This window comes from Pinus tabuliformis, chromosome Q (genome assembly GCF_031772625.1).
Source record: "Pinus tabuliformis cultivar Carrire ecotype Pingquan chromosome Q, CPIR1, whole genome shotgun sequence".
NCBI classification, from domain to species: Eukaryota; Viridiplantae; Streptophyta; class Pinopsida; order Pinales; family Pinaceae; genus Pinus; species Pinus tabuliformis.
Genome location: NC_142296.1, coordinates 1035371076 through 1035383908, shown reverse-complemented (window position 1 = coordinate 1035383908; position 12833 = coordinate 1035371076).

The window sequence follows — 12833 nt, the reverse complement described above, 5'->3', positions numbered from 1 at the left end:
ACCATAACCCAATTCTAGATCTTGCTCTTCATAAGATATTCAATGCTTGAGTGAATGCCTTTGCCTAAATATTTTCTTCCCCTTTTATAGTCTTGGGCCTTACTCAATACCATGGTCCAAAACCATTTAGAACCAATACTAGCGACCCAATACCTGGGTTCAATACTTCAGATGCAATACCAAGGTCCAAAACCATAGGTCCAAATACCACGGACCCAAACTTAGTTTTCTAACATGTACGTGCCTTTCCTTGTGTGAAAGTGCGTGTATACGATATACGCGCCATTGTATATAGTGAAACTGTGTGTATACACTACTTGGTATATAGCGAACCTGCGTATATACGCGACTTAGTACATGTTGTAGGGAAAAGTATTCGACTCGGATGACCCTAACCCACTCTAAGGGTGACAGTTCCTTAGCAACAACTGTAAAGCAAACTACTGATGGTTTTCTTCTTTATGAAAGCAAAAGAGAATGGAGAAAGCACTAACCGTTGCCTTGCGCTTAATGTCGAATCCAAACTCTCCTCTTTGGCCGCTTGCTCCTAGCTCTTTGTCCTTCTGCTCGCCCAGCTACAATGAGATCCTGCAAAACAACAAAGAAGGAAACTACAAGAGGCATGCAATCATAACTGGTTCATGGATTAGTGTAAACCAAATATGCAATCATCACAATATACAATTGAAACAAGAGCACATAGAAGAACCTCAATAGCTTTTATTAATGAAGAAATAAAGGTTCTGAGAGGATTACAACCATTGCAGGCTCCAACCCAACAACACCTCCCAGCAGAAAGAATTGCTCTTCTTCACCTCTCTCAAACAATCACCCAATAACTCAAGAATGAAACCAACAGCATATCATTACTTTGCACAAAATTCCAGCCTCCTGAGATCATAGGAGAGAGCTCAATATATAGATGAATTGAGAAAGGATGAGTCAGCTTGCAACTGATGTGTAGCTGCCTTGTGTCCTCTCTCTCTTCAGTTAATCTTCAGTTGATCTTCAGTTCTTGAGTCCACTTGGTGAACCTTGCTTCCACTTGGAGAAACAAAGCCTCTGACTCATCACAAGGCGAAATACCTGATCCAAGTGTCATTTTTGGAAGATTCCAAAGCAATGACTCACTGTGCCACATGTCCAAACTCGCCCAACGCAGGTGGGCTTTGTTATGCCTGCTTTGCAACGCAGGTACACCATGGAGCAGTTGTGTTTCAGCGCAGAAGCCTAGTGGAGCACCTGCTTTGATTTCAAGATTGCTTGTTTTTGAGTGTTTTCAGGTGGAGAACTGATCTGAGAGCTGTTGGTTTGCTGACCTTGTTCCTCTAGGGGTAGGAACATCATGTTTAGGGAACTTTGGATCCCTTGGATTATTGACAATTCATGCTTGTTGCTGTAAGGCACAAAATTGTCTATAACAGATGCCCCCTAAAGTATGAGGTCGTTTATCGGGTGAAATGCTTTATTGAGAGGATCCGAAGTTCATTCAATCTGCTGAGAAGTGTCCTGTAATAAGATACAATACAATACATTATTTTTCATACATTTTTCATGATCTAGCTGAGGCGGGCATTCCCATGCTCAGCTTTATAAATACATTTTGGTACATAGAACAGACGATCGTCTGATGCTAGACTGATAATTCTCTGCCGAATTTATCATCCTTTTAAAAGGATGATCATCTGTTGCAATGATGTACATATCAAATGTCTTTATGTCCTGAATATATATCGCAGCCCGGATGGATGAAACTAGATCCGGGGTCTTCAGTCTCTTCCGATCTTCACTCGATGTACAAGTCGATCCACGTGAGAATTTCTTGAAGTCGAACATGGAAAGACATTGCTTGATTACCGGTCAATGATGTAAACCGTTAACAAGCGCGAGAGGAATCACCGATAAGGATGATGACCCTCAAGGTACGGCAGTACAATCTACATGGTGGGAATAAAGGACTTGGCGTCGACCACCATGCAAAATCTTCTGGTCGAAGGTCATTGATGTATACCTGTCGCCGGAAGTGAGAAACTTGCCATTGAGGCATGCAAGCTTCAAAGTACTGAGGGGGGTGTTCCTAGATCAACTCCTTGGATAATGAGCTGATGTCGACAAGGAGCGATCCGTCAAAGGAGGGCCTTAATGAATCCCACATCAGTGACACGGAACGGAGCTAGTGACTATGATGAGGTGAAAACAAACTGTGATGTATGATTCAGGGTGGCGGTCATGAAGTGGATGAAGGATAATGTATGGCAGTGGGTGGAACACGGTTGACTCTTTACAGAACCACATCTCTTGAACATATAACGACACTGATGTGATGGATTGGTAGCATTACCCCAATGGTGGATGGTGTGGCGAGGACCATGATTCTGCGACCGGTGAATGAAACAACCCAACCCGATGTGCTACGGAGGACAAAGTGTCATGTTCAAGAGCGACTTGCTACCATTAATGCTGTGAGGTTCTCCCAATTTTTCCCCAGTCATTGCTGACCAGTACCTCTTTATTTTTGTCAAGCTTGAGGAGGATAACATATGCTTGTTCTATAACCTACCCTTCGGGCAAGCCCATCGCTATGTTTTAACGAGCCTAGCGATAGGGAAACTCGTTCTCGTCTAAAGACAAGTTTGTCGCTATTTAATCATTTTCACGGGTCTAACGACAAGGAAAACTCGGTCCTTTTCATTTTTAGAGAGTCTGAAAAGGTACGAAAAGTTAACTCCAAAATTCCTTTTTCGTCATCTAATCCCTTAAGTCCGAAAAAGTTTAAAACAATACAGAAGGGATGAATTTTCGGTTGCTTTAACGAGCCGAACAAACAAGCACTCGATATTTTTGTGCAATAATCCCTCAGGTCCAAAAAGATTAAAATCTAGAGGAGGGATAGCTTTCCGGTCGCTTTAACGAGCTGGAAGGCCAAAACTCGGCAAACTTTTCATATTTTACGAGTCAGTGAAAAGAGCTCAAAGAAGACTCGTCTTTTGAGGAACGAGTGATGAACAGGGATAGCAGCAGATTCCAGGTACAGGTTGGAATTCTCCAATCACGGCAGTGTCACAAGGATGGCTAAGTGAAATCACTCTTCGCAACTGTTCCTCAAAATGGGTAAACAAACATATGGAGGTGAACGATTGGCCAAATGAACAGATGGAGGTGATGGCATATAAACACGACCAAGGGCTTTTAATATGGCTTTCAAAGGTTACATTTCTCGAGGTTGTTTACCGGTTCATTTTTCTGGATGAGCTTGAACTGCTAGGGAAAGATTGCTCACAATTTACGTTTATTTTTTAACGAGCATGAACTTCTGCACAAAAACTACTCGATGGCTGCTTTTATTTTTTAACGAGCATGAACATTGCTAAAACTGCTCGAATTATACCAGTCTTAATACAAGGAATGCTTTAGGTGAGGTAATCTTATTTAAGGAGCGATACCTCACTAATTACTCCAAATTGGCAGGTTTTAACTTTTGCCCTTCATCCTTTCTTTATGCAAGCTAGAAACGGCTAATCCTACGAGTTTAACGGGTTAGACCTACAGGTTTAAAGGGAGGACCTAAAAATTTAAAAAATAAATAGTCGTCCCGTGCTTGCACTCCAAAAGGTTTGCATGCCCCCAGGTATAAAGTATAATTTCGAGATTCTGCCATCTCTTACTTATTATCCGAAAAATGGTTTTGTTTGCTGCCGCAAACTAAACTCTCTTTTCGGCGATGTCTATCATTAGGTTGCTAAGGATGGTGACTACTTGTTGCAGCAATTTCATCTCTTTCTTTGAAGACTGCCCCTACTTATCCTTCAAAACAGCTTGTTTTAATGGGTGAGGCTTGACATTCAAAGATGGTGGCTTCTTGCTGCCACAAATAGACCCCCTCCTTACGAGAGCCCACTTCTTTAGACAAAGGGAGCGATTGCTTCGCTCACATAACTTTGACAAAAGAATTTTACCCTAGAACAACCCTCTCTTCCTCTGCCGGATGGGGTACGGACTAGTCCATCCTTCTGCGGAAATTAACTTTATACCTAAGGTTTTCTCTGCCCGAGGCAGGCCAGGGTGCATGCCCCCTGGGTCCCAGTTCTTTCTTTCCGAATTACTCGCATTCATCGGGAAGTAGAACCGGGGGCGGTGGCATTCCTTGAGCGAATAAACCGTTAAGGGATGGTATTTGACTATTTGCAATGCGTGATCCTGGAAATGAAAGTTGGTCTACTAGCTGGACCATTCTTCCTTCGTGCGGAAAACACATGACTCTAAAGAGTGAGGACACTATTGCCTCCATGCAATATATATAGTCTCGTCCAAGGAGTAAGTTATATGCCAAGGGTCCCTGGATGACCATGATGTTCATGCGAACTGTTTTCCCTTTCAATGTAACCGGAACATTGGGGAGAATCCCTAACGGGTGACTGGTTCCTTTATCAAAACCTGATAGATTTCTCATCTCAGGTAAAAGCGCCGGGCAACCCAGTGCTTTCCAAGCAACAGAGGAAAGGATACTCACAGATGCCCCTTCATCAATGATAGTTCCAGCCATCACCATTCTGTAGATTTGGACTATGATTCTGAATGGGATACTGGCTGGTAACCGGGGTCTGCCTAGTTGATTCCAATCAAAGGATACAACTAGGTTGCTTGGTGGTGGGACCGAATATACGGCCGGATACGACCCTGACGATGTTCCTTCCTGCGATAAAGGAATGGGCGCATTGCCCTGATGCTCATCAGAGTCTGTGTTGATGAAAAGAATATGGACGGTGTCATCCTTATCCTCTTCAGTGAGGGTGTCATTTGAAGATGGGTCTTCAATGACGGAGTCATTGGACGATGAAACCTCTGAAGGAAGAGCCGGGTCAACTGCCGTTTCGACCTTTAAACTTTCGTCTGGCCTGGATTCAGTAGGTTCATTCTCAATGACCGACACTTCAGCTGGCCACTTGGGCGGGTCAACTGGATTTTCAACTATCGAGGGATTAGGCGCGAGTTTTTGGTATCCAGGAGGAAGTCGTAACGGCGAAACCGGACGATCTTCCAAAACTCTCTTTGCCTCATCTAAGAATGGACATCTGTGGATGGCATGCTCGCCTTCACACAATATACAGGGTGATCTTGGTCTCCCTCTTCGTCCTTCACTCTCGCTAGTTGACGGACTGCACTCAACATGACTGCCAGAGGTTGATGCTACCGGATTGTGCAATCTTGGGGACCAGTCCCTTAGTATCCGGGGAATACAAGGACAATCACGATGGAAGTGGGCCCCTTCGCAAATGACACACGGCGATTTAGGCCCGGTCGGTGCAGTGTGTGGGTTTTTGTCAGCTGTCTTTTGCTTGCCCCCAGTCGCCTTCGCCATAGGCTCCTTCTGCTTCTTTTCTTTCTTCTTCCTTTCCTTCTTCTCCTTGGGAGGCTGACTTTTGCCAGCTCTACCTTGCGAAGATGAAGGATCAGAGGAAGTATTGTAAGAAGTGGAAGGCTGGTGGGTAGTCCTAGACTGGTCTGACTGTTGATTCGACTGCTCAGGATTAGTGGCGATCTGGACTACATTAGTTGAAAAGAGCCATACAGGTAGGCCAATTGTCAATCCTGGAAGTGACAATGTTGCCATATGAGGCGCACCAACATCTCCCCAAGAGGAGAAGGGATTTGGACTTCCGCCAAGGTTGCCTCCTTGGTTGGTGGGCTCCATACTTTTCAACTGAAAGATCAACGTGGGAATAACAGGTGATTTTGTTTCGCTTAAAATAAATTTTATTAACGACGCTTTTAGACACAAACTTGCTTTTTCATGTTTTAAGAGTCGAGAAAAAGCTAAAGATGACTCTAGTCGCCTTCGATGTTTTAACGAGCCCGAAGTGACAAATGCTCGGATGGACTTTTTCAGTTATAGAGTTTGAAAAAGGCCAAAAGAAACTGCTCTGGAGTTCTAGGCAGAGGGTGTGCCAAACTTTTCGCGAAACCACAGAATACGTTTTATGGTACGGGTGGTCGATCTTCGTGAATGCTGTGTTCACTGCATCGCGATCAGTGGGGCGGTCGACACGGCTTCCTATGGATAAAGGATAATTGCCTATAGGGGTCTCCCAATATATACGCGACGGTACGTGGGAGCACAAGTCCGTATTAGTGCCACCGACTCTAAGGAGGAATCACCCACCTTCGTAGAGATCGACAGTCACTATGTTTAACGACGCCGGAACACGTCTCTACCTAGACCTCTAGATGTTTGCGTTATGTTACAAAGCGTTGTTATGTAAATTGGATTTATTTTAATGTTGATCTTGCTTATCAGTTTGCCTTTAAGGATCACCACGAGATGTATATAACAAATTCCTGAATGCAGTCTAAGATGAGAAGAAAACTTTTCAATCTTTCAACTTTGAAAACCTTAACTACTGAGGGAAAAGAAAGGCAAATCTTTTCACACAGATCATAGAGCACACACTAAAATGCAAATTTTTCCTAAATCGTCAAGCACACAGTCAAATGCAAAAATGCACAATGCATGTATTTTCTTTTTCCTTTCTTAATGTGGATGGATACAAAAAGAAAGTGGTTATATAACTTTGATTTCGATTTAAAGCGAAAGTAAACAAGCTTGTCCAAAATCAAAAGACACCTTAAGATTCACTTGCTTAATCACTGGAAATACATGAAATCAAACCATACTAACGAAAGTAAAATGACTAATCAGCTATGGACAGAAAGCAAGCTAACTCTTTAGACCAGCAAAAACGCCTAACACAGGTTCAGATCTAAGAGGCCAAAAGCATGACTAGTTTACTTTTCGTTATGGGAAATTGTAAATGAGTAAGAAATACCAAGAACAAGTACAATTTCGTTATATAACAGAGGTGGAATGATGGCAAGTAATATTGGTTTCAAAACAGGCACAAGACTGACACCTAGCAGCAAAACTAAGTGAAAACAGGCAAGAGAAAGGAGGAAACCCCAAATGCACTAAGCAAATTTGGGTCAACGCAGGCTCTGCACAGTCAAACTGGCTCTCAGCGCAGGTAGCTAGTTTGGGACCTGCGTTGCAAAGCAGGTAGCCTGTGTACTACCTGCTTTGGAAAACGAGAGTTGCGTTTTCACAGTTTCCGGGTCATAATTTTCTCAAAAATGCACGGTTTTTGCTCAAATCAGAAGCATTCAGTCAAGCACAATCAAAGGGATAATTTAGAAGGTGCAAAGCTATCACTAAGAGCTTACAAGGATCTTTGTAGATCAACTCTTCAAATCATGAATCTGCTCAGACAATGAGCAAGAGTAGCAGCCCCTCTACTTCGCTTTTGATATAGTCAAAAGCTTTTCGATTTGGTACTCTTTTGTTCAGGAAATGAATAGCAAAATACTACAAACACAATCAAACGGATACGATCCCCAGCGGAGTCGCCATTTTGTTGTAGGGAAAAGTATCCGACTCGGATGACCCTAACCCACTCTAAGGGTGACAGTTCCTTAGCAACAACTGTAAAGCAAACTACTGATGGTTTTCTTCTTTATGAAAGCAAAAGAGAATGGAGAAAGCACTAACCGTTGCCTTGCGCTTAATGTCGAATCCAAACTCTCCTCTTTGGCTGCTTGCTCCTAGCTCTTTGTCCTTCTGCTCGCCCAGCTACAATGAGATCCTGCAAAACAACAAAGAAGGAAACTACAAGAGGCATGCAATCATAACTGGTTCATGGATTAGTGTAAACCAAATATGCAATCATCACAATATACAATTGAAACAAGAGCACATAGAAGAACCTCAATAGCTTTTATTAATGAAGAAATAAAGGTTCTGAGAGGATTACAACCATTGCAGGCTCCAACCCAGCAACACCTCCCAGCAGAAAGAATTGCTCTTCTTCACCTCTCTCAAACAATCACCCAATAACTCAAGAATGAAACCAACAGCATGTCATTACTTTGCACAAAATTCCAGCCTCCTGAGCTCATAGGAGAGAGCTCAATATATAGATGAATTGAGAAAGGATGAGTCAGCTTGCAACTGATGTGTAGCTGCCTTGTGTCCTCTCTCTCTTCAGTTAATCTTCAGTTGATCTTCAGTTCTTGAGTCCACTTGGTGAACCTTGCTTCCACTTGGAGAAACAAAGCCTCTGACTCATCACAAGGCGAAATACTTGATCCAAGTGTCATTTTTGGAAGATTCCAAAGCAATGACTCACTGTGCCACATGTCCAAACTCGCCCAACGCAGGTGGGCTTTGTTCTGCCTGCTTTGCAACGCAGGTACACCATGGAGCAGTTGTGTTTCAGCGCAGAAGCCTAGTGGAGCACCTGCTTTGATTTCAGGATTGCTTGTTTTTGAGTGTTTTCAGGTGGAGAACTGATCTGAGAGCTGTTGGTTTGCTGACCTTGTTCCTCTAGGGGTAGGAACATCATGTTTAGGGAACTTTGGATCCCTTGGATTATTGACAATTCATGCTTGTTGCTGTAAGGCACAAAATTGTCTATAACAGTACATAGTGAACCTGCGTGTGTACATGACTTGGTATATAGTGAACCTGCATATGTGCGCGACTTGGTATATAGTGAACCTGCGTATATACTTTTCTTCATTCTTTGTAGTCTGATCATCAATTCTTTGCTACTGACCTGTTGCACTATGATCTGTCATCTATGTGAGTTGCCATCAAGGACAACACTTGTATCATAATGCCAACAATCTCCCCCTTTGGACTTGATGGCAACCCCAAGTCACTCAAAGTCATTCTCCCCCTTTGTCATCAAGGGCAAAGGGTTATGCTCCCCCTGAGTACATGTTGAAATCTCTGTTGTGTTGTGTTGTCCATGCTCCCCCTGACTGTAGGCAAGGTCTGCAAGAAGATGTTCTACAAGAAGAAACATGACCTTATACATCATAAATGACCTTCCTATCACCAAAGACTCATACATACATCCATCTCCCAACCAAGTGGGGATATACCAATATTGACTCATCCACCCAACCAAGTGGGGATACACCAAAAATTTACACATGATAAAACAAGAACATTACAACATCCATCCCAGGCATAGTGGGGAAACCAAAATAGGCCATTACATGACCTTGATAAGAAAATAAATACATGACATAGAGACGAAATATCTACAACAAGACTATGATAGTCATCAACAACTATCATCAGCAGCATCTATCAATCATCATGCAGACTAGCAACCATGTTCTCCCTCTGCACCTCTTCCACCTGAAACCATAAACAACTGTGAACTTGAACCAAGATCTTCTAAGATAATGCGAACAATGCATTATTAGAAGAATATATACTACCCCTGAACCTATGCCAGATGGTCTCTGTCAAACCCATATCAGACTCTTTTCATCCTGAGCCTAGCCCACTATTGTCTTCAAACCAACATATACGTGACTGTATCCACATAAACTGGCGTATGTACGTGGATCCTCCTCATGAAACTCACGTACAACCACTTTTCTCTGAGACAGACAAGTTTCAACAGCAAGATGATGCATCAACTACTCCCAGCTTATGTCTAAGGTATTCAAATGTCTCCCTAGGCAGTGGTTTGGTGAGTATATCAGTAACTTGTTCCTTGGAGGGAACATACTCCAATTTGACCTTTTGTTCAAGCACTTGTTCTCAGAGAAAATGATATTTGATAGGTATGTGCTTGGTCTTTGAATGCATTATAGGATTCTTTGAAATACTGATTTCACTTGTATTATCACATAAAATGGAGATAGGTGGAGTACAAGTGATTTGAAAATCTTGCAAAGTTTGCATCATCCAAAGGAGTTGTGTGCAGCAAGATGCAGCAGCCACATATTCTGCTTCAACTGTTGATAAAGCAATTGAACTTTGTTTCTTGCTGAACCAAGATACTAATCTGGAACCCATAAAGAATGCACCACCACTAGTGCTTTTTCTGTCATCCATGCTTCCTACCCAGTCTGCATCTGTATATGCATGAAGTGTGATATTTGTATCTCTAGGATACCATAAGCCATAGTTTTGTGTTCCTTGAAGATATTTGAAAATCCTTTTAACCGCCTGAAGATGTTCTTCTTTTGGATTTGCCTGGAATCTTCCAACTATTCCCACTGCATGCATGATGTCTGGTCGGGTACATGTCAGATAGAGCAGACTACCAATCATGGATCTATAGGTTGGTTGATGTACTGCTGCTGAATTTTCATTTGCGCTGAGGCTGCATCCTGTTACCATAGGGGTACATACTGGTTTCAAATCTTCCATGCCATATTTCTTCAAGATCTGCTTGAGGTACTTGGTTTGTGATAGAAAGATGTCGTCTTTATTTTGTTGGACTTGTAAACCAAGAAAATATGTCAGCTCACCAAGCAGGGACATTTCAAATTCTTTCTGCATTACCAAAGCAAAGTTTTGACTCATGGCTTCTTCATTGCTACCAAAGATGATATCATCAACATACACAAAAAGTATTAGCAATTTATCATTATCAATTTTTATATATAGATTGCTATCTGTTGATCCTTTTGAAAAGCCTTGTTGATGGAGATATTTGTCCAACCGAAAATACCAAGCCCTTGGAGCCTGTTTAAGACCATAGAGTGCCTTCTTAAGTCTGCATACAAGTTTTGGATCATTTCCAAGGATGAATCCATCTGGTTGCTCAATATACACTTCTTCTTCTAAGTCTCCATTTAAAAAGGCTGATTTCACATCCATTTGAAATACTTTGAACTTCTGAAAGCTAGAAAGAGCAAGGAACATTATTATGGCTTCAAGTCTTGCAACTGGTGCAAAATTTTCTTCAAAGTCTATACCTTCTTGTTGAGCATACCCTTTAAAAACAAGTCTGGCCTTGTTTCTAATAACATCTCCATTTTCATTCAGCTTGTTTTTGAATATCCATTTTGTCCCTATGACATTCTTATCATTTGGTCTAGGAACCAACTCCCAAGTGTTATTTTTTTCAATCTGCTCAAGTTCTTCATTCATGGCCTTGACCCAGCATTCATCTTTGCATGCTTCACTTACATTTTATGGTTCAGTGGATGAGAGCAATGCTAGATATCTTGAAGCTTCTGAAATAGTTCTTCTTGTTTGTACACCTGCCTCTTTCTGCCCCAAAATTTGAGTTTCTGGATGATTCTTCTGAACGTACCTGGATGGAGTCTTTTCTTCTATCCTTATCTATTCTTCTAGTTCCTCATGAGTTTCTTCTTCATCATAAGTCTAATTTGAAGTTGAAAGATAGTCCTCATCATCTTCAAAATCTTCAGATTTTACCTGCCTAGGAATGTTTCCTTCTTCATCAACCACTACATCAATACTTTCAACAATTTTTCCAAGTCTTTTATTGTAACACTTATATCCTTTGCTGTGGGGAGAGTAACCAAGGAGAATGCCTTCATCTGCTCTAGGTTCAAACTTGCCAAGGTTTTCATGAGTCCTTTTGATGTAACATTTGCTTCCAAAAATTTTGAAGTATTTTACCTTAGGAGTCTTACCATACCAAAGTTCATGAGGAGTCTAAGTGTTGTTCACTCGGATGTTTGCCTTGTTGAGAATAGTAATGAAAGAAAATGCAGCTTCACCCCAGAAGGTTGCGGGAGTTCCAAACTCATCAAGCATAGCACGAGCCATTTGTTGAATTGTTCTGTTCATCCTTTCTACTACTCCATTTTACTGAGGAGTCCTTGCAGTAGATAATTCCCTTCTTATTCCATGTTCTTCACAAAAAGCAAAAAATTCATCCGAGGTAAATTCCCCTCCTTGATCAGACCTGAGGCATTTGATTCTGCGATCCAATTCGTTTTCAACCAAGGCTTTGAATGCTTTGAAATTTTCGAAAGCTTCGTCTTTATGCTTCAAAAGTCCTATCCAACACATCCTGGAAAAGTCATCAATGAACAATATGAAGTATTCTTCTCCTCGAGGTGACCTTTTCCTAGATGGACCACATACATCAATATGGACAAGTTCAAGTGGCTTACTAGCTGATCCTTCCTTCTCAGGGAAATTAGTTCTGGTTTTCTTGCCAAACTAACATGATTTGCATATTGTATTGTCTGGAATTATGATGTCAGGGAGATCACGAACCGCCTGATATTTGCTTGCTTTCCTTATCTATGAGAAGCTTAGATGCCCCACTCTTCTGTGCCAAATCCAGTGTTCATCATTCTTGCTTAGATAGCATTGTTTTTGTCCTCCCTTGAGTATGTATAAATTATTTGGAGTTCTTATGCCTTTGATCATTGTTTCTCCTGTATCAAGCTCACGAACAATACATCCTTTTGATCGAAATATTACCTCATTTCCTTGATCACACATTTTACTGACACTCAATAGATTATGCTTTAAGCCATCAACATACATAACATTTCCAGCTTTGACCTTTTCCTTCAAAAGAACAGAACCTTTACCTTTTATGAGTGCAGGGGTATGATTTCCAAACGAGACCTTCCTTTCCTTTTCTAAGGCACTATATGACTGAAGTTTTTCTTTATCACCTATCATATGTTTCAAGCATCCACTGTCGATGTACCACTGATTTTCCTGTCCTTCCGCATATAAGGCTATACCACATCTTTCTGGTTGTGGTTATTTCTTTCTCCATGTTTTAGGACTCAATGAAGCTTGCTCCTTCTGAGTTGTTTGTTGAAACCTACTCCTACATTCAAAGTCTTCATGACCGAAGTTGTTACAAATACAACATTCTATTTCATTTTCAAGAGCAGAAAAGTCATTGTAGGTCCTTTTCATGATCCCAGTCATACTCCTTTGTTTTGAGCTTCTCTAGTCATGATGGTCTTGTAGGCAACACATTGAGCAGCTTTGTGTCCAAAGTTATGACAAGAGAAACATTGGCCATTGAAGA